The sequence below is a fragment of the Sinohyriopsis cumingii genome, chromosome 6 (genome assembly GCF_028554795.1).
Source record: "Sinohyriopsis cumingii isolate HCF-2022 chromosome 6, ASM2855479v2, whole genome shotgun sequence".
NCBI lineage: Eukaryota > Metazoa > Mollusca > Bivalvia > Unionida > Unionidae > Sinohyriopsis > Sinohyriopsis cumingii.
The window spans coordinates 153,301,627-153,325,040 of NC_142966.1; the positions used below are offsets into that span (position 1 = coordinate 153,301,627).

A 23,414-nucleotide genomic window follows, 5' to 3' on the forward strand; every position below is an offset into this window, starting at 1 on the left:
AGAATTATAGTGCTGGCTCTAACCATTGGACCAATTGGATAATCCATGTCAATCGCTTTTCTTCCCCATGGAACACTAGTTGTTAGGTGCATGTACAGATTATTGTAACAAAGAACATTTAAAAATGTTGAGTGTAAAAATTATAAAATGCTCATAGTCGAGACCGCATTTCGACTTAAATATGCTTACAAGTTTTAGATTTGTATTGAACCTTCCACACGTTTTCAAGTTTACGGACAGACGTGTTGCATCAAATAGACTGTACTCTACAATACTAACTATTCTTGGTCTGAGCACAAGAGGAACTTCATGTCAGCTTCCTCATCAACCTTTCGGAATTAATCATAAAACCCACCATCTGTATTTTATGAATATTTACGACCATATATACTACTTGACGTCCAACATATTCCTTTAAGCGGAAAAAAAACTAATGTTCTTAAATTTGACATTATTCTCGGTCCATACAATGTGATTCGATTCCATGTTTGGAGCTGTCGTCCCACCATATATGATACCTCTCAGTCACGTGGGAAAATGAACAATTTAAACATCCACAAATAACGACGAAAGAAATCAATGGATATATTTTTTTTCGAAACTCCAGTATTGCAAGAAATCTGATTGGCTGAATAGTCTGAAGTTGCCGTCTGTAAGGACCAGTAAATGTACATAACAAAGTTAATTGAATTTGTAGGTCTATATCATGTCACTTGTATGTGCATTGGTAAGATTTCTCAGCCAAGTGGCGCCATGAAAGCATTGACCCCATGCCATACAATCCTCTAGGAGGCAGAAGCATGTTTCCCTCTGCAATATTGGGGAACTGTTTCGCATGCGAAAATATGTTTTCAATTGCTAAAAACGATAAATTCATCATCGTCATACTCCACTTGACAGGGCTGCATTCTTTTTCATGGTGGTTCTATTTAAGTTTGATTGGCAGATGATGTTCTGCGCCCCCTGGAAGCGCCATGTTTTTATCATGCAGAAGATGTTTGTCGATAGATGTTGGCCGATGTGGTAGGATGTTGAAGAAAAAAAGCACGTACTTCAAATTATGGTGAGATCCATACGGGTGTTTGTTGTAAGACTCGTGTCCTACGTGCCTAACGCTCAACTGAGATGCCGATTTCTGGAAGAACTGCGGTTTTCTTTTTTCTTTCTACTTCAGACACCTCTGTCTTTTCTAATTCCTATGAAGGATGAGCCGGATAGTCTTAAAATTATGATGAAAATTTTATCTTGAGTGGCACATTTTATTTGCCCAGTCAAATAGTTACTGTCATCTCTACGTAGAAAAACAGCGCCACTCGTACCGTTGTGGCTTCGTCCATTCACACCTGTTTATTCTTTCTTTAGCGTGACTCTTCGTGACAAAAGTATTCCAAGTAGAATACGAGGTAAAGTTTTCTTCTTTGTTTCAGTTCCGTCGTTTAATCGGAAATTGCTGACAGATGTTGCTCTGTACTGCAACCTACCAGATGCGCCATCTTCAAAACATAAGACGTCGAAAATGCTGGCTGTTTCTGTAAGAATGATAGGGGAAAGTGCATATTTCAAATTAGGGGAAACTGCTGGTGATCGTTATAATACTCGTTCCTAGCACGCTTAAGTGCAACTGGAACATTGATTTCTGGAAGATAGAAGGTATTTTTTCGGTGTGTTTTTCATAATTCAGCACTATAGTTTGCCCAGTCTTCGGTAGAATAATGAAAACTCCTTGTATTTACATTTAAGATTTCACGTGTGTGGCATATTTTATGTACACGTTACATTACTTCACGTTGTTGCTACACAAAAAAATAAAGTTAATTCATAAAGGTTGATGGTTTCTACTGTACCTCTCGTCAATATTCGCAGACATTTCTGCTAATGTATTGTTCTCATGACGCATGCTTACAAATTGAAGAAAATCGAATGAATTAACTGTAAGCTATTGTTCAAAGTAATAATGTTATTGTACAAGTTTTAATTCTGTGTATACTTCATCTTTTTTTTCTTCTTCTAATTCTCGCAGAAAATGCTTTTACATGTATACTCGGATATGCTGTGTTTTGGTATACTGTAGAAAAATGTAAAAACATTATGTCAGAAAGGAGAAGAAAGCACTTGCTTCAACTTAAGGAAACTCCCTTATGGAGTTTAAATAATACTCGTTCCTTATATGCTAAAGGTGCAAATACAATAATGATTTCTGGGGAAAAGTCTGTGTTTCCTAATTTGAAACTGTATATTGTGTTATTTTATTGTCTCTGGAAATAACTTATATAAATGCGGTAAAACCGGTAAAATAAACACAAGATAATTTTTGGCATAGTTTACATAGGATTGTGTTCTTGCATAAGCCTGCCTGATAAAATGATCAACGGTAATGGAATCAACTGAGCGATGTCTAGACCACTTGAATTGCTTTTATCATCGAAGTTGAAAAACCGCCTTAATTATTTCTGTTAATGCTTCGTCACACGTTCAGCAATATGAAATACAATCAACCTGTTCTAGCGATCACCTGAGTTTACCGGCCACCTGGACACAACCGCCATTATAGTTTCCCTCATCAAATTTCATACAATCCTGTAATCAGTAGTTACTTGTCTTCCGCGGCCAGTGTTCAGTTGTTTCTTAACCAAGCAGTGGGTTCACCTTTCCTACCTTGGTCATTAGAACGGATCAACAGTGACCGCTCCAAATATGCAGATTAAACTCATTTTGTTTGATGATCAAGGAAAGGTGAGGCTAAAGGTATATTATAAGAATCCATGTTTAAACCTGTCACATTTGGATTGTACTTACACTAATCCAGTGAAACTTAAAAGTTTCTGATCAAGCCAGATTGTTCAAGCAGAGAGAACATGTCAGCTCTGTAGTCACGTGATACAACAAAACCCTTGTTGACACGTGATCTGTTCTTGATGAATCTGACTTTATCCTAGTTGTTGCGACAGCGACAGGTTTCTTGTGGTTGTTTTCAGAATAATATGCTAAGAATTGTGTCTTTTCGTTCTATCACAAACAGTATATGACATATCAATAATAAAACCAATCTGATAATTTTAATACACTTCCATCAAATCAGGGAAACTACAACTGTATGCATGCACTCGTTTATACATCTCTCTCATTAATAATTGACAGCTTACCTGTAATTGCGAAACAAACGACTGACTTTCTGTCAGGGCAGTTTGTATAATTAAGCATGAAAACAGGTGTTCACACTTTAAACAATTGATGGATTAAGGAGTTGCTCATGCTAACTGAGATAAAAGAGAGTTGGCTTTTGTTTGCAACTCTTGATCATTGGGTAATGAAAAGTAACTTCCCGGGGCTATTGTTAATAGCATCTACATCGTTAGTCCGAGTTTCCTCGAATCCTTCCTACCTCATTTTTGATATTTTGACATTTATGTTGGGGTGTAGGGTTAGAGTCAATTGCTTATCGAGAAGTTGGACTTCGTCGCCAGGGTGCGGTGACGGCATAGGGATACCGCTTACCAACGGGCTTTGCAAACTTAAACGATGTCGCATCGAGTCATACCTGCATGAAATCGATACAAAAATTATTTATTTTCTGATACAAATTGCGAGTATTCTAATCGTTATGTATTTAATCCGCTGACAGACGAGACAAAACTACAGCGTTGAAGAAATTTGATCTAGTAGTCGCCATTTGAATTTCTAGTAACAAGACTACACAAATCTCGCAACCTACATATGTCTTTTATTAGTAAATGACAAGAAGAGTCGGGAACTGCTCAGTTATTTCTCTACAGGAGGGAAGATAACGCCTCTTGGGATTGGCATGTCAAGACTCCATGTGAGGATACAGCATCCTTGTGTGGAATGAAACCTACTTTATTAAATTTTGTTATTTTTCTTTCTGCTAAATAGCTCAACTAAATACATGTATCTTGGTAGCATACTGCTACTAATAATGCTCAGACTACTACTAATACTCATACACGTGAAATAATAATACTAATAATAATGCTAATACTAATAATAATGCTAATACTAATGCTACTAATATACTACTAATAATAATGCTACTAATTATAATAATAACAATAATTCTAATAATAATATTTCTAATACTAATTATAATGCTATTAATAATAGTGCTACTAATACTACTACTGCTAATAATAATAATGTGACTTATAATAATTATAATATTAATAATAATGCTACAACTACTACTACTAATAATAATGCTACTACTACTACTACTATTGTTATTACTACTAATAGTAATGCTAATAATAATGCTAATAATAATAATCCTACTAATAATAATTATAATATTAAATGATAATGATATTAATAATAATGCTATAACTAATACTACTCCTAATATTAATGCTATTCGGTTCACAATAAATAAATTTGTCATGAACAAAGCTTAAGAGCTAAACCTGCCTTCAGACGTCACTTGTCTACAAGGGCCACGTTGCCATTTCCCATGGATGACTGCTGTCGACAGGTTTAACTGTACTTTGAGGTTGCCATCTAGAACGCCTTTTTCCAGATATTAGGCTATGTCTGTAACGTGTTCCTAGCATGTTGTATTGTAGTAGATATCGTGCTAAATTGACTTGTAATGTCCGTTGTATGACCTTTCTATACATAATGAAGTCAAGCATTCGTTCATCATCCTGGTATCAAAAGACATGTCTGAAATTTGTCAATTTCTACCAATCGTACAAAACTTAACAGTTCCACTATTTAGTGTAGACTTGTCACTAATTGCAGAACAATTTCAAAATGATACAGATAGGTTTCTTTAAATACATCATTAGCGGCGTTTTAGAGACGTGCGGGCCTGGTACGAACTGAGGACATTGGGACCCCAAAATTGACTTTATATGTCACTGAATAAATTATCTGAAATATTTATTTAAAAAATACAGGTTAGTTTCCAAAATTAAATAAATTTATAAATAATCGGCTTTAATTATAATCTGTTTTAAACAAACTATAAAATTCTCGCCCCCAACCCCACCTTGCGGGCCCGGTGCGATCGCAACTTGCTAAGGCCGCTACTGGTCCATCTTACGGATCAAGGACATATCGAATTAATGCTTTCTGAGTTATCAAAGGTCAAATTTATTAGATATGCTATATATATATGGGCCTTAACCTGGGGGATGGGGATCTTGCCAGTTTATCCCCCAGCTAACCCATGTCATGTTACACAGTAACATTAACTGGTAGCAGATGGTGTCTCTGTTATTGGTCTCAGGTAAAGATATAAAGAGATGTTTAGTTCTTTTTGTTGGACATGGTGGATCAATTACTAATACAAGGTCAACGTCACACTGAAACTCTAGAAATTGGAAAGAAAGGCCTTTATTCGGTAGTTAAACATTAGAATGCCTTGACAGTTATGTCCATGAATGATGCTTGTATAGCAAATTATTGTACTAGTGTCAAATCCAGCAATTTCTATCAATTTCACGCCCTGAATATAGAAATTAATAATTTATTAATATGATTAAACTTGATATCTACTTGTAATAAGCATATATGTCAAGTACTGATTCGTGATCTGTCAACCTTTGGTGTCCGCATACTTTTAGTATCATATCAGAATAACTTGCATTTCGTGTTAAGTGAGATATTGTGAGAAACGACATGTTCTGAATAAAGTTGTTCACTTTCATAAATGTGAAGCTGTAATTCGATTGGTGAATTGAAACGTCAACAGATCATGACCTCATATCGGTGTCCGTCAGATTTTAGTATTGTCGGATATCTGCTTTTGAATCAGGTTGAATACCTTATTAGACGATTGTCACGCCATCGGTGTAGGTCGTTTCACTCACAACATTCACATTGCTTCCCAACGAAGATTAATGTGGACAGTTGACTGGCATCCTTCTCTGTTTGGTATGATTTAAGACTTTAAAGAGCACTGTATGTAAATAACACTGATGTCGGTAAGAGTTATTGGCTCATTACAGAATTCAAGATTACATGTTATTTATTTTACGTCGTTGCTACCTGTCACAAGTTCTAGAATGAATCAAATGTGATTCAAAAGGCAAAAAAGAAGCCCAGTCTTGTTGAAAATCCAAGCGTACAATATGTAACCATTGTCTAATCTGGTTGAACTGAATTTGGCAGCTAACTTGGTGACATGTACCTAACATCAAAACATACTTCGTGTGTATAACATAGATAACATTTCTCTATTCAATCCTGTCCATTTTACACTGCGTGACTCGGACTGATAAATTTAAATGATTTAACAAATACTTTATACGAATAAAATGATTGGTTATTTTGTTTTTTTAAGCCTGTGCTCATTTTATAACGTTGTTACTTTTCATTATTACATTTCTTTCTCCACACAACCAATTACTTAACTATCGAACTAACTAGCAAAGTAACAAAATAACTAATTCAGAAAAAATAAAAACACTTTAAGACTGAGAAGCAGTGTACGAATAATTTTGTGATTACTCCATACTTTTATCGTTCACTAAAAACTCACGTGTATACTACATGCCTCGCTTACTATTTAAAAGACGGCACATGCACGAATGATCACACGTCTTTTTCAGTTATTAATCTGTGTTCTCAGAATTGACATCCACCGAAGTTCAAAACTGCAAATTTGTTTCTCCTCCCTTGATTTTCGTCCGAAATCGGAGACAAAATCTTACCTCCTCTGGAGCTCTTTTACTCGTCGGGTGTTTTGTCGCGACATTAAGAGCGAGATCTTTACGATAACACACCGCACAGACGTTTGTCACAAAGCACCGTGATTTTGCTCCGCGTGCTCCCGCTGTGTGTCGAGAGATGGCGCTCATTCCTTCTTAATTAGGTCTGTCCACTGTTCGTGGAACATGTCGTCACTGTACGCATCTTCATCATTCTTGTTTGACCAAAAACGATCCAGGCATAGTAACTATCTCATCCATCTTAATAATTTGATTTGCCGAAAAACACTTTTTGCATGGTTATCAAGTAGTTTGTTTGTAGCAATTAATCACAGGTAAGTATTAGCGAGGAAAACGAAATAAATATGATGCATTAATCAACAACGTCATGAAAGAACATTGGGTACAGATCGACCTAATCGGAACCTAGACAGAGTAAAATGAAGACCTCATTATAAATGGTTGTTTCAAGCAAACAGTCCGTTTCGGAGAAACAACTAATCTAAGGTTGTATTTGTATTGATTTTTCGAAAAGAACGTATATGATGACTTGAATAAATATTTGACTTGCTGTGACACGTTTAACGGTGAAAAACAATTTATCTCCTTGCGTCTCTATAAATTTATTTATCTCCTTGCGTCTCTATAAATTTGTGAAAAATGATGTAGGTACGATTGCTTATATGTTTTTTATTTCGAACTACTTCGAAAATTTTTAGTTCACCTGTATGATCTAGTAAAACGACGAAATTATACATATTGAAACCCTCTTCATTATTAACATAAAAAGCTGTTCTTCACATGTACTTTGACAGGAACATGAAATTATTAGTTTACTACCGTCATATTCCTGGTAACCAAAACGTAACTTGTTTCCATTTTTCATTCCTTGTCTTATCTGATTTTTTTCGTCAAAGTCCATAAATCATGACCATTAGTAAAAAGAAAAATCCAAATGTTTGCATCCCAATCTCATTGATAAAATCTCTAGAAATTATGGGAGCATGTTTGACTCTGTCAGTCTCTCTCCATTCCTAGTTAGCGCTGAAATTAACTTCATCCTGATGCTTTCTTGTTTCTTTCAATTGCACTTGCTGAAATTGGGTCTTACCCAATTAAGCGTATTATTAGTTTTTTTCCTCGCTGACACGAATCATGTAATTTTCACTACACCATGGCTCGCAGGATGGCAAGTTCCAGGCTCGCTTTCTCAGAAAAGCAATTTTTAAGGAGCCGACTAATATTCAGTATTCAACACCGTTAGTTTTGAAACTCCAGTGCACCTACCGTATACAACAGAATAAACGTGTTCGAAACAACATTTGTTTATCAAACAACGACGCTGGCTCATCGACGCTTCCCACTGTTTCATGCTCTAACATAACGCAGGTTTTAATACACGTGCATACACTGTTCTTTTCAAACTCAGTATTTACTGACATCATGACAAAAAGGACATTATAATCGCTAATCGATACCGTCATCTTGCTACAGCGACATCTTTAGGAAGGACATTAGAGCTTAATCGATACCTTTATACCTTTACGTTGTTCTTTTTTTTTTTGTATATCCAGTGCCGACAAGAGGGAGAGGGCAACCGGGGATATATATATATATATATATATATATATATATAGTCACAAAGGCGGCGCATAGATTAAAGAACTTCATTGGGAGATTGTGTACTGAGGTCGTTCTCTCCTATTTGGAGGAAGACGACATCAGGGACACCCTCCCAGCGAAAACTATCCCACATAATACGAGGGACAGTCGCTCCAGATAAACCATGAAATTCAACAGTTAAATTTTCAGGCCATGATAGTACAGATGTTTGAACATAACGCTCAAGGCGGCAGATAAAACTTTGTCCACACACAAAGAGAAGCATGATGAATATAAAATTAAAGGTAGTGCGGCTTCTTAAATAGGACACAGCCTTATCACCCTAGAAAAGCTCCGAGGAAAAATGAGAAACGTCTCACAAATACTACACATACTTAAAGCATTTGGATTTTTTTTTAAATTTGTAACAATAACCGTTTCTCATTCAAAAACCCGAATTAAAAAATAAAGAACTTCAAATAAGGAAATGAAAATGAATCGTTTCCAAACAAAATAAAAGTAATTAAATAAATATACCGATGAAATACAACCTGGGTGAAATTTGACATAATTGCTGTCCTTGCAACAAAATCTATAGCAAACAAACAATATAGCAAATGCACATATAGCAAACACAGAACATAGGAGATCCTTAGCAAAGATCACTAGAACGAACAAGGGAAGGAATTGAGACTCCTCGGACAATAAAGCCCCAGATGGGATTAACAACCCTTTTGACAGAAGAACCTGCTTAGGCTCTTGGTACACACTGGGGGGAAAATACCCCGTTAAAAATTTATTTCTAACTAAATTGTTAAGCAAAATTTTCTTTGGGAATAAAAAACGCAACACAACACACCTTATGGGGGTACAATAGCACATACAAATGCTTTAATTTTTGGAAAGGGGAGGCATCTGTCTAGTGCCCGCCACCCAAAAAAAGTAAGCGGGCCCGGTAAAGAACAACACTTTTTAATTTTATAAAAGATAAATTTTGTTTGAACAAGAACTAGGAGAGGTCCGGGTGTTTCTTACCCCAGGGCCCGTGATCGCTCTCTTCGGCCCTGTGTATATCGCGTGGGAGAAGACGGTGTAAGTTGTTAGAACTTTCATCCAAACCCATTCCAAGTTATTTTAGGTACTAAAAAAAGTTGAAACAAACTAACTAATCAACACGTGTTTAAAATTACTTAAAGTAACTAATTAACATGTGCTTCAAATGACTTTAATTAATTAACACGTGATTCAACTGACGTAATCTAACAACATAGATTAGAACCATTGGTCTCAAATATCTAACTTATGTGCCTTGTCAAATTATGTTATATTAATATATTCCTATTTCTGTCTATAATATCAATGTCTGCACTGAATAGCTTTTATACATAACTGGTTTAACTTAGCGGTATATAACTTGAATATCTCTTAACAACACCAGTATTTATCCTTTATGTAAATTTAAGGATGTTCTCACAATTCAGCTGTTCCGCTTTCTTGTGTGATAAAAAGACGTCTTAAAATATAACTCAACCTTTGGAGATTTTATTTCATGGATTGTACACCTCTACTGTTGAGAAAATTGATTGTATGCCAAAGCCTACTAATTCCAGATTACGTAAAATATCAATCTGAGTTTTAAAAAAATAATGAATATAAGTCCACTTGAGCCATTTTGTATTTTCCCTAACATTCTGAAGTTTCAGTTCAAGCTGTTGACTTGTAGATTCTGTTTCTTAATCACGGGATTTTTAACAACGGTAATAATATAAGCTAAAGTAAAAAATGTAAATAAGCTAAAATAAAAAATTGTGAATCGTAACTTCATGCGGTAATTTACTCTTCAGAAATAAAGAGAGTTTTGGAATTCCTCAAATTTGAGGAAATCTTTCAATTTACTCAGAGAAAAATCAGGCATCTTTTCATAAATCTTGGGTTTTATCATAAAAAGTAATATTTCTGTATAAACAAATAGTAATTGTTCGAGAAATTGTTTTCATTTTTTTCTCCCTGTGTAGCAGTATTTGGCTCAGTCAAGATGACGAATTTTATTTTCGGAAAGTTCGGTTTGCTTACCAATTGGTTCTCTATAGTGGAAAGTCGTTTATCAGACAACACTGGGATGGCGGCAGCAACATTGTTCCACTGTGCTTCACAAACATTGACCTCAATCTCTATACTGGTGGTTCTCTGCAAGTGAAGCTATAAATGCTTTTTGAATATTCAGAATTTATCTTAATTTAAATAATGCTGAGTGAAAAAAATCACCTACTTGGAAATTTGATGCGTCGTGCAAAAAATCCAAACTTGTAATAGATTTCTGAATTACGTTTCGAAACTGTGCAATCAAGAGTCATACATTTCGAGAAGAAATTAAAATTTAACAATCTGAGAAAATAATAATAATGATAATAATAATAATAATAATAATAATAATAATAATAATTTACTTAAAAAATATTGATGTTTTCAGACATATAGCCTTGTAAATTGACATGACTTGTTTAGTCTCTTGAGTGATCAAATAGTGAATTCATTTATTTATTAATTTTCTTGCTTGTGTGGTTAGAGTTTTTTTTTTAATTTGGTTGATTGTTTGTTTGTTGTTGTACATCATTGCGTAAATAAAGTGATACGTCTCCATTGGGTTCCAGTTTTCGAAACAGATTTGTATTTGTTCATTACAAAGTCAGTAGCTGCTGATTTAACTGCATTCAATACGCCTCCCAGACAGTTCGGACGGCACTTTTAAATAAAATTGGTCACTGTCAGTGTCATTATCCACTAAGTAAAACTGAATTCGACAATAAAAGAAGGTCAGATTTCTTTAATGGGGCCTTCATATTTCATAAGCGAAACGGTAACAATTCGGAAACCATCTTTTGTAGCTGACGTCTCTAGCTCTTGACAGATTTAGCCTGCTCCTTTAATTTCCGTGTACTACTCAATCTACAAGCATTCTATGATAAAACGGCAAGGTAATAAACATTTGAAAATTCGCTCCTTCCAAGTCAAGAACACTTCTAGAGTTCTAGTAGTCCTCGAAATTCAATGGAGTCTTCGAACTAACGGAAGCTCTCGGAAGGTTTTTTCAAGAAGACCACTTGACAAACTTTCTGCTCATGTTGAACCGTATTAGTTCGAATGTGAGGAATGTCCAATCTTCATTCCCTAATGACACAAACATACATGTACAAGTGCACAAATCGTCAAACTATCAAGCTCCACTTTCATTCAGCATCTCAGACTTTCTCCCGCAATATAAATTCTTGAATACCTTTATTATGCTTGTTTGGTAACGACGAATTTTTTCCACAGATCATTCAAAAAGCTGCAGGAATCAGCAAAACAAAGCCATAAAAAGCCTTAAATGTTCCTGTTAAGAATCTAGCTTTATCCCCGAGGAAAGTTTAGGATTTCCTCAAATTGGAAGAACTCTTTAAACGTTTGTTTAAAGGATACATTGGTTCCATATGTTTAATTTTAAAACCGAAAAGTGATATTGTATCTTTTCCATCATCTTTACCTCTAACAACGCTATTTGCATTGTCGAAATTAGCATGAACAGGAAAATGCCAAATTGCAAGTCGGTGAAACATTTTTGAGAAATGTAGTGAATCTGGGGCTAGACTCCGTATTCTCGAAACTGTTTGAGCGAGAAATCCAGGCTTAAGTTCAAAGTGTAGAAATCCTGACTGTCTATAACTTCAATTAGAAGGGAAACAGAAGCACTGGACTTTCAGAATGTTTGTTATCTTTCATCCCTCTCCTGGACTTCTGAATTTTACAGACCTAGTTTAACTCTATGTATGCTACCTGATTTATGGTCTTTAGCTGACGCTGTGGTTTCGCTTCAAAACTAGTGTTGAGAATACTGGACCTTGTTGAGAATACTGAGCCTTGTTGATAATACTGGGCCTTGTTGATAATACTGGGCCTTGTTGAGAAAACTGGGCCTGGTTCTAGGAATGGGCTGGACCTCAGTTAAGTTATCATCTGGACCATAGTCAAGTATTCCGTTGTGCCTTAGTCAGATATTATGTTGAGCCTTGGTCAAGTATACTGATAGGCTTTGGTCAAGTATTCGAGACTTTGTAAGATGACGAACTCATGGTCAAAGTGCGAAAAATTGATAACTTGTTAGACAACAACAAAAAACACAATTAAAGTGCTTTTGGGAATTTCAGAATTTTGGTGTCCATCCTGCTGTTTACTAAATTTTGCATGGTATTGCTGCATTAACTTCTTTGTATTACCTTTTGGGGTGAGCACTTTTTTGTTTGGAAGTTTAAACTTAAAATGTTTTAAATATGCGGGAACTCGTGTAGTGACCTCGAATATGCAGGTATTCTCGAAGTTTTTGGGACATAAACGCAAGCTCAAGTTTAAAAGCTAAAACTCAGTTATGATTCATGGGATACAACGGTATCATTAACATCTTTGCAAGACCAAAGGCGTGAGTTCAGTAGATTATGGGGCTTGATGATTACGTAATTGTTTTAAGATCTACTTTGTTTTTAAAAAAAATTAATACACTTATAAAATTTGCTACAGTAAGCTATAGCTTTGTTTACTTGGATACACCACGTTTTACGAAAAACATTTGGCATTGTCCACTGGGAAATAAAGGCTTGGGATAGATAGAAAACAATGAAAATAAAAATACAATCTTCCATATAAACTAAAATGAACAATTCATATAACACAAGACAGCCTCTAGAAAATTAAATATATAAAACGAAAGATTCAGTGATAATATCTTCAGAGAATCTTTGTGAAATCAAAGAATGTCATGTTCAGAAATATAAAACAGTGTAGATTTGGTCATGATGTCTTTTTCTCAAACAAGGTGATACGAGTCTTTTATACTATATTGCTACAATTAAAAATATTTTGAAATTGGGCCGCGTCTTCAATGGGTTGTATATGGAACATGCAAGAGTACATCCTGTCCGAAAGAGCTGTTCCACTCTCATTGTTGATTGGTTGTAAAGCGGTACCGTCTGTCTTTTATTTGCTTTGCGAAGACACAATGGAATTAAATAAAGAATAAACTTAAACTTGTATTATGGCGATTTGAAGTCCATTATTGACCGTCTGTCCCGCCCATATTGTCTCCATCATGGATCCCCCTCAATGCCAGGCAAGATGTTCTGATTACTGGTGTCTTCTTTAAACCCAGTCTGCTTGTACGGAAGCAAAACATTTAATACATAAAATTAGAAACGCCTGTTTTTATCCTTATTTAAAATATCGATTTTAATATTGATTTTTTAAAAAAAATTGTTAATGCTATTTAAAAAATAACTAACTGTACTTTTGCATTTGTTGAAACATTATATTTGTGTGGTTTTTTTAGCCCAATGGCAAACGTGTTCTTTTATTTTAAAATATAAAGTGTTGTCTTTTCTGCTTTTGTGTGCAGTAAATTATTCGTTTCATGTCTCTTTGGAAATTATTTCTTGCATGGTAGATCGAAAGACAGATGGGATTCGTTCATGTTTCACCTAAAACTCTTATTTTCTCTGTGCACATGCTATAAACATGTTCCTAATGAAACATGTAACGCGATAATGACGGTATCAAGAGTGAATATCGAATAAACAAAGAGTTCTCTATTAAAGATTTCGTATATACACCATGATTTATTTCTTACGGTAGTGGTAACCGTGGAACTGAAGAGGGTGACTGAAACATGCAGTCTACTGCGGGTGGCTTTGTTCGGATACAAAAACTCTAGATCTGCTACTCAGAATTGTGGTCAACTGAAGCGGAAGGCCCTTTCGATTTTTAAACACTAATAATGGAGTTTAAAACCCATTAATGACTGTCATATTATGGGTGCTTCCTTTCCACACTGGTAAAAGAGCAACATTAAGGTATGGTTCATCGAAAATCTATTCACTGGGTTGATGATAAAATTCTACGTGAATTTGATTTACGATCTTGAAGTTGATTGGTATCTGTTCTGCCTTGTCATATAAACCGCTCTTATACCTTGATCTAGCGCTTCCTTTTCTATTTTAAATGGGATAATAAGATAAAATTAGTTGAAAATACTCAGGTAAATCAACTTGTGGTCATTTTAAGTGGCATACAGGTAATATACGCAATCTTTGCACACTACCATGGAGTTACACCTTTGAAAATCCACGCGGCATAGTTCAACCCCAGTCTTTATCTTCTTGTTTTATCTGGATGTCATCTTACTTTTAGTGGTACATTAAATGAAGCTTATGATTTGTTTTCACAAACTTGCTTTGATTTTTCTGTTAAATAATCTAATTTGAGTATCGGATTGCTAAATTATCTTTCTCATCTGAACATATCTTTCCTTTAATCTGAACAGCTTCTTGCAGATTTGTGGCTATACAATTCAGAAAAAGCATCCTTTTCATACAAAGTGCAAGCAGTTCAACCGCCAATTTTTATGGATGTTTTTATCTTTTGCTGAAACCGTAAAGAAGTTCTCTGATCAGGAACTATAGCTAAGATATAAAAAAAACAACAAATATCTAAATAGTATTCAAATTTCTAGTTTTATTCTCAATTATTTCTGTTTAAATAGAAAAGTCAAGTCTTAAGAAGAATCATCATTGACAAAAAAAGAAGAAATAACTTATGTCTTCTATTCACCACAGATATTAAGCGTTTTATTTCCAACAAAGGACTTTCAAACACTTCAATATTAAAAAGTTTAGAGCTGTTTGCAAAGACTGCTTGTTTTAAAAGAAAGAAGGAGAAACTATTGTTGGAGATACAAGTGAATCAGGATGTAGTATCACCTAACTTCGCATCACCAGTGAATTCATTAGGAAATCAATCGATTTTATTTACCATTGTTGTCACCGGTGTGCACAGATTTTATACGTAGAGAGACAGACAGACAGACAGAGGTTGAACATTTAAGATATATACAGTATTTTCCTGAAGCTTTAGATTCTCAACCAAAGTGTCAAAGTCTCATAATTGTCTAAAGCGAATTTTTCAAACACGTAAAGCCTTTACCATGAGTTGGGCAATGCATCTAAACATTATTTCCTTTGGATCTAATTAAATAAACACGGCCGATGAACATGCTAGAAGCTTCTTGCCCTGACACGGTTTTCCCGAAAGACATTGACGTTTCCACTGGACACTGTGCTAGTTCTTTAGCTTCCTGTTGTATGGGCATTACATCAAAAGAGTGCAATAAACTATCTATATTTGTCTTTCCCTGTCACGAACGGAAGTCTTATTGCCATGGGACATCGCGATGTCATCCAAATGAAGACCCTTCTTCCGGAACTGGTGACAGCTGTTTCCCGCGGTTTGTCTCTGTCAATTAGTTCATTGCTGTTGCACATAGTGTTCAAATGAAAAGCGAACTAATTAGTATATGGAGAAGATGTAACGCACAGGGTAGTGTTCCTTTGCACAAATTTACAGATACAATTCCAATATAAGCCTTGTCAACTGTTTCTTTGTACCAATCCAATATATAAATGATTCTTTATTTTATACCAGAGATTTAATGGAACTAATATTATCATACGGATTAGAGAATTGTTTATTCGTTCTCTAAGGAAATTCAAACCCAAAATAGTACCATCGCCTTGCCTGCACGTACCATTACATAGGCCATCACGACGAATCATATTCATCACCCAAATATTATCTAACGTGTACGATAATGTTATTTGTCATTTGTGTTAAATATTTATTCTGCCTAGTATTGTAAAACATTTGTCCTGTGTAATCCAAGTATAGCACTTTCTGTCCGTTCTGTTTGGTGTACATTCGTAATTCCCTCTCTCTCTCTCTGTCTCTCTCTCTGTCTCTCTCTCTCTCTCTCGTCTTTCTATATTGATTTCGAATGCTATTTAAAGTTTTATACATTTTATCTTAAATTTTCTATTTCAGCAATTACAAACGTTGTGTTAATTTTGTTCTGTTTTTTTCTCTCTCTCTCTCTTTTCTCTGTAGTTGCATCCCAGCTTACATGTCAAATATGGAAGCTTATGTTAAAACTTATTTTGTAAATCTTTCATACCTGAAAACACTTAAAACGTATTGTCTTGTAAATCTCATTGATCACGAATTTAAGCTCACATTCGTTGCAGATGGAACACACACTAACTCTTCTAAAATATAGGAGAAAACAAGTGTCAATGGAAACCCATAACTCATTGATGTAGCGATTATCGAGTAAATGGATTCTCGATGGGCTATAAAATGAACAGCAACCGTACGGATATTTAAGAAATTGAAGGTAATAATTCTATACATAATCAATATAGTCATCGATGAGAAGAAAGAGAAGATAAATAATGTTAAAATAGTTATAAAAATACCACATTATATTATCGTAGTTACTGCTTTTAAAGGATGTATGTTTTACTATTCATATTAAATCAGGAAAGGTGCAGAGAACAAATAGGTTTCAGTGAATACCTATTTCTTGTTAGAATTTTCGATAATTTATCTGTTGATTCCCGTTTTTGATCATTAAAGCAAACTTTAACGTGAAGAAGTGTGGTTTCTATTTTAATTTATGTACTTACGAAAGGGTTTTAATAATTCTCTCTCTCTCTCTCTCTCTCTCTCTCTCTCTCTCTCTCTCTCTCTCTCTCTTAATATGCCGTATGAAAGTTCAGAGTGAGTACTGACCCAAAAGTGGTTTAGGACGCTTCCCGGTTGGACACAGTTTAATCGCTGTATCAATGTATGTATTGCAAGTTTCAACAGGATCCTACACAAACACACATTTAAAAAAAACAATGTTATTTTCATAGAAATAATAGTACTCTAAATACTTTGATGCAAAGAAGTCGGCCGGCCTGTAGGACGACAAGCATAAGAGACAACTAATGTTATGTCAAGGGAGATAATGCAGTTGGAAATTTAAAAATTCGTACTTTTCATTATTTTGAACGCACATTTTCTGTTATTCGTTCAGAGTAAACTGTACCTTAGATATGAATGTTTAATATACATATGTTTTTATATAAAACTATTAAAAAATATATTCACTGATAATTATTTCAATATTACGATCCTTAAAACCTTTGCCAAGTAGTTGATTCAACCTACCAATCTAAGTTATAAATGTGGGCTGGGAATGGCTTTAATTTCCAGAAAGGTTGTCTATTAATACAATGTCAGGACTATCTTGTAAATGGTGATTTATTTCCATGATAATTCCCCACAACGTTTCTAGCGAGATAGACGACTGAACAGGGCACGTTTTATTGGCGTTAATTATAAACTACTATATTTTCATTCTGTCCTCTGATAAGGCACACTTGGTCCTGTTCGTTATATAACTTGTCTTCTCCAGTTGTGAGGTCTTTTCTACATTCTTGACCGTAGCTCAAGGGATAAGGAATGAATTCCTCATGTTTTAACACAGCATATTGAATTACATATAGAGTAAGTCAAAAATATAAGTTTAGTATAAACCTAATCCTTTATCATCATCATGACCATCATGAAGAGTTTACTATTCTGAACTTATGTCCTTGAACATGGATTCTTACGCACCTGTCGGCGGTCCTATGCTAATACCATAACCATACGTCGGGGGTGCTTTCTATCTCACCTTTGGACGAAAAATAAGATACATGTTGAGCAAAATGTAGTCTGTCGTCGTCGAGGGCGATGGCGTCAACTCAGTGTTACAATTTTTTTTTTATGTAAACCCATAACTCCGTAAACGAACCCTTGTTGTCATAGCAGAACCTTTGCTATCAAAACACTACTTTGCGGGAAGCAGTCCTTGTTATCATAAATATACAACGCCATGTTAAGTAATTCCTTGTAGATCAAATACTTTTACACAGACTATAATAGATCAGTCTGCACCGTATGGTAGTCCTTGTTTACTGTGTAGTGTTGACGTTAAAGCAAAAGACGAGCTGCTTCCATCATTTTATATTGCTAACTCATTGTTCTCAATCTTATTAGCTAAGAATTCTTTATTTCAGACTGCATAGTCCATAAATCTAAATTAATATATAAATACAATATAAAAGTATTTTAAACATAAAAGAGCATAAATATCTTATGTACAAATATACATACACATCCATAACAAAAGATTATGTCCTGCATTGATAAAGTATGTAAGACATTTAAACAGCAATTTGTTCCATCTCTCTACAATCCGAGAATTTAAACGAATGCAACGGAGATTTGAAGATACAATTCTTATTACTAGATAGTTTTGTCATCATTTAGGACAATACTTTCTCATTACTTCTTTGAGGATGAATACAGTATAGTTTAAATGCATGGTAGAAGCAATGTTCCGTCTTGGATGGTTTAATAGAAACCGACGACTATTATTATAACTAATAACAATTTTTCTTTTCATATATTCCCTAAAAAAAAATCCACAGAGGAGCGGAATACATTGTGCAGAAATATGATTTAAATGATCTAAATTTTGATATTGAAAGAAAAAGTTCTAAATTTAGAAACATATTTGTACCACTACAGAAAAACTGTAACGTCTCATCATATCTTCATCATCTGACCGATCTGATTTTAAAATATGACCCAAGTAGTGTAACTGTTGACGTTTATCTGAAAATGAACGTTATGATGTACAGAGGGTGGAGATAGTAATTTGATAGAAATTAACCGAAAGACAATGTATACCGATGTTTTGTGTATCATATCATTCTCATATTGTTCACATATCTTTAATAATTCCATTAAACCTGCGATAGAACAACTCGTTAATGACATATCATCAAAATTAAAATTGTTAAGAAATAAAATAGTTGGTGTCAAATGTAATCCCACGTGACACTGATCTAGTTTACGATTTAAATAGTATATGTATATACTCAATAACAAAGGGGAAAAAATACCTTCCTGCCTCACCCCATTGGTTACATGAAAGAAGCTGGATACTTCACTTCCCCAACGCACATATTACAACTGTTTGTCAAATGATGAATATATTATTATCAGAATAACATGCAATACAATAATCATTTACAGTTATATAGTCAGTGGAGTTGAAAACCAAGTAACAGTGATACAACGACTATCATCCTATTTGTATTAATGTTATTAAGTATTTAAAAAATCGAACATTATAATTCGGTTGCTCGATTTCTGGTTTTCATTCAAGAAGTACATATTAACTAAAGATGACATAACTCTCTCGGTTCTCCGTTAATTATGTAGCGATCAGTCCATCATCCATCACTTAATCAACGAACTTGATAGCCAACAAAACTGAATAAGCCATATGCTTAAGTATCAACGAAAAGTGAATAGAACAATCACTTTATAGAGATTTATCATATCACTGGAGTATGTACGAAGTTCTTTCATACTGGAAACCCATGCCGATGTTTATTATTATTAGAAACATTTAGCATGTTTATGTCATTTTAAGGTTTAATCACAGTGTAAGTGAAAATTACATTTCCCTAAAGAATTGTAAAAATGCCCATTAAGGCACGTGCTATCTCCATTGTTGTATATGATGTCTAACAACGCCAGGAACTTCTGCACTTACTTAGAACTGTACTTTCTGTCTTGTATAGTTTTCACTGATGCGTGAATCGTGAAAAAAACGTCATGTATATCTTCTACTGATTTTTCCAGCAAAAACTAAATTAAAATATTTTCATTTCTTTCGACTAATCATTGTTGTTTTTATAAATGCCAACGATCAGTATGTCTGCTTTTATACTTTTCGTTCTTTTCTTTGAAAGCTTATTGGTTTGTTTGCTTGTTCGTTTGTGTGTTGGATTAAGCAAGCAAAAGAACAGAGATAGAGGGCTTCTACTCATCACAATCTGGTATTTTTCAGCATTCAGAAACATTTACCAAAGTTCGTATCGACGTGAAACTGGATAATATATAAACTTTGACCGCTTTGTCCGTATGTTTTAAAGAACCAGGTGTGTGTGTGTGGTATTCCACCTGTTGTAACAATGCCACTTTATGACAGGTTTAAAATGCGTGTAAGGTGTGTTTGACATCCACTAGTTCTGAACTTTGATTGCCACGTTCATTTATATTTCTAGTACTTTATGTCCGACGATAGTGACACGGGTTTCAAAAATAAGATTACGATCCGTAACTTGTGTGACTCGCATATATAAAAGCTGACGTTGTGTACTTACATGATAATCATTTTATCAGAAGTCACAAAAGAGTAATACTTTATATTTAAAAAGAATTACCCGGTTTTGAAAGTCTAGAGGAATTTGTTGCGGCGTTTAATTGAAATGTGCATCTGTGTCTGCATTTAATGTGCATGTTGTGTCTGAATTCGCCACTCCCTTTTTTTCGATTTCCCTACCCATCCTCCTATTTCACCCCCATTTTTGTCAGTCATAAAACAACATTTTGTGTGGTTTTATATTGTATTACCACATTTAAAAAAACGGGGGATGGGGACAACCCGGCAAGATCAAACTTTTATCTGGAAATCAGGCCGGTCTGGGTATTTCCGTGGAGTGTAAAAACCTAGGTAACAACAGTGAATTCCAATGCCTTTTTAAATTTATGTTTTTGACTAACGGGTAAAAACCAATCTGATTAAAATTGAGATCGATTTATGACACAGATAAAGATTGATGCTCTGATGATCATTCGAATTTCCGGTCCACTTTCGAACTTCCGGTCCACTTATTACTTTGTAACCCATCAAATGAGCATTACATTTCGGAGTAAGGAAGAATTATCGTTAAAAATTAAATGTTTCGAATGACGCTTTTAACTTTCGTTAAATGAAAACGCTGCAATCCGATTGGTGAATCGAAAGGTGCTCGGAGCATGACTTTGTATTAGTGTCCGTCATATTTAGATTTTAATCAGAGTGAAAGTAAACAACAGCTTCCAGTAAAGTTTACCCTGTTGATGTGATGTTTTCTATATTTGAAACGACCCAAACATTTTATTCTGAGTGCACTATCAGTAAATAATTTGCGTAAAAAGTCAATAATTGTTGTTTGCCGTTTTAGTGGGGTGGGTGGGTGTCCATTATGTTTTAATAAAGGGTAATTTCAAAACAGTCATATCGCTTTCGTTTCTGTGTTCCAATTATTTGTAACTAACTTTGTTTTGTTCACCGTTTATATATGTCCACAGAAGCATCTCTTCATATTTAATCTCTGAACATATTGGTGAACAAAAACTATGAAATACCGTAAAAATGACATAGCAACGGCAACAAAAGTGACAACAGTGAGCCAAGTGTATACCAGTTTTCGTTTGATGTTTCCGTTAGATATGATCCATAAATTGCCGATTCTACTGTCGAGTGTGGTTATATAATGCGTATTATAATCCGTAATTGAAATATAACCACTTGGATTTCTCACAAGTAACATGTGCAGGAAAAAAAAAAACTTTGAGAGCACGATCTCTAACCAGACCAACAAAAACTTCTGCCAACAAACAAAGAACCTTGATCCAGTTGCCTTAACGTTGCAAAAGCGAACAGTATACCACTTCTGAAGTCAAAACTTTAACACACTATAATGACATACACGGCTTCCATGTCGATGGTTGTGTCAAAACATATAACTGGAGTCATCTGTTACTGCTTTGTTAGAGTCTTGACAACCAAGATAGAGAGAAGCATATACACATGTGCCAAAAAATTACTTATCGTCACTTTATCTTGCCCCCTTCGGTCGTATGTCGCTGTCAAGTTAATTTCGCGGGCGTATTTACTAAATTCCTAAATTTAATTTCCATTGCTTTTATAATCTTGTGTATTTTACAAGTACTTCCATACTTCAGTGCTATATGCGGCTTCATGTAGGAATTAAATGGGTGGATGGGTCTTGGTTTTCCTCATAGTGAAACATTGATTCAGGTCAATACATTTAAGTTGATAAATTTAGACAGATGTACTGACAAGTAGTGTAGGCTATAAAATAATATTGGTAGAAGTTGTATTGCATTAATGAGAAGAGTTTTGTAAATCGCAATTTCATATAGCTTGTTTCATATGGAAAAGTAATAATTTAGGCTAGTCATGTATCCAGCTAAATAAGTGGATTCCTAACTCCCTGTGATTAAGCACAATAAACCATTGATATATCCCATATTACAGCTTGTCCTAGTAACGATAAACCTTTGATATATCCATATTACAGCTTGTCCTAGTAACGATAAACACAATAAACCCTTGGTATACCCCATATTACAGCTTGTCCTAGTAACGATAAACACGATAAACCCTTGATATATCCCATATTACAGCTTGTCCTAGTAACGATAAACACAATAAACCCTTGATATATCCCATATTACATCTTGTCCTAGTAACGATAAACATAATAAACCCTTGATATATCCCATATTACAGCTTGTCCTAGTAACGATAAACACAATAAACCCTTGATATATCCCATATTACATCTTGTCCTAGTAACGATAAACATAATAAACTCTTGATATATCCCATATTACAGCTTGTCCTAGTAACGATAAACACAATAAACCCTTGGTATACCCCATATTACAGCTTGTCCTAGTAACGATAAACACGATAAACCCTTGATATATCCCATATTACAGCTTGTCCTAGTAACGATAAACACAATAAACCCTTGATATATCCCATATTACATCTTGTCCTAGTAACGATAAACACAATAAACCCTTGATATATCCCATATTACAGCTTGTCCTAGTAACGATAAACATAATAAACCCTTGATATATCCCATATTACAGCTTGTCCTAGTAACGATAAACATAATAAACCCTTGATATATCCCATATTACAGCTTGTCCTAGTAACGATAAACACAATAAACCCTTAATATATCCCATATTACAGCTTGTCCTAGTAACGATAAACATAATAAATCCTTAATATATCCCATATTACATCTTGTCCTAGTAACGATAAACATAATAAACCCTTGATATATCCCATATTACAGCTTGTCCTAGTAACGATAAACATAATAAACCCTTGATATATCCCATATTACAGCTTGTCCTAGTAACGATAAACACAATAAACCCTTGGTATACCCCATATTACAGCTTGTCCTAGTAACGATAAACACAATAAACCCTTGATATATCCCATATTACAGCTTGTCCTAGTAACGATAAACACAATAAACCCTTGGTATACCCCATATTACAGCTTGTCCTAGTAACGATAAACATAATAAA

General features: G+C 34.6%; 1 protein-coding gene and 1 long non-coding RNA gene across 5 annotated transcripts in view; both read left to right on the forward strand.

Moving 5' to 3' along the window:
* The window catches only part of LOC149798288 (neurobeachin-like), a 561,888-nt gene that overhangs the window by 297,411 nt on the left and 241,063 nt on the right, over positions 1–23,414 (forward strand). The gene's annotated exons all lie outside the window — the stretch shown is intronic.
* Positions 178–1,975, forward strand: LOC149798289 (uncharacterized). The gene is made up of 2 exons (XR_016421615.1): positions 178–1,063; positions 1,428–1,975. It is a non-coding gene; the product is annotated as an uncharacterized LOC149798289 (long non-coding RNA).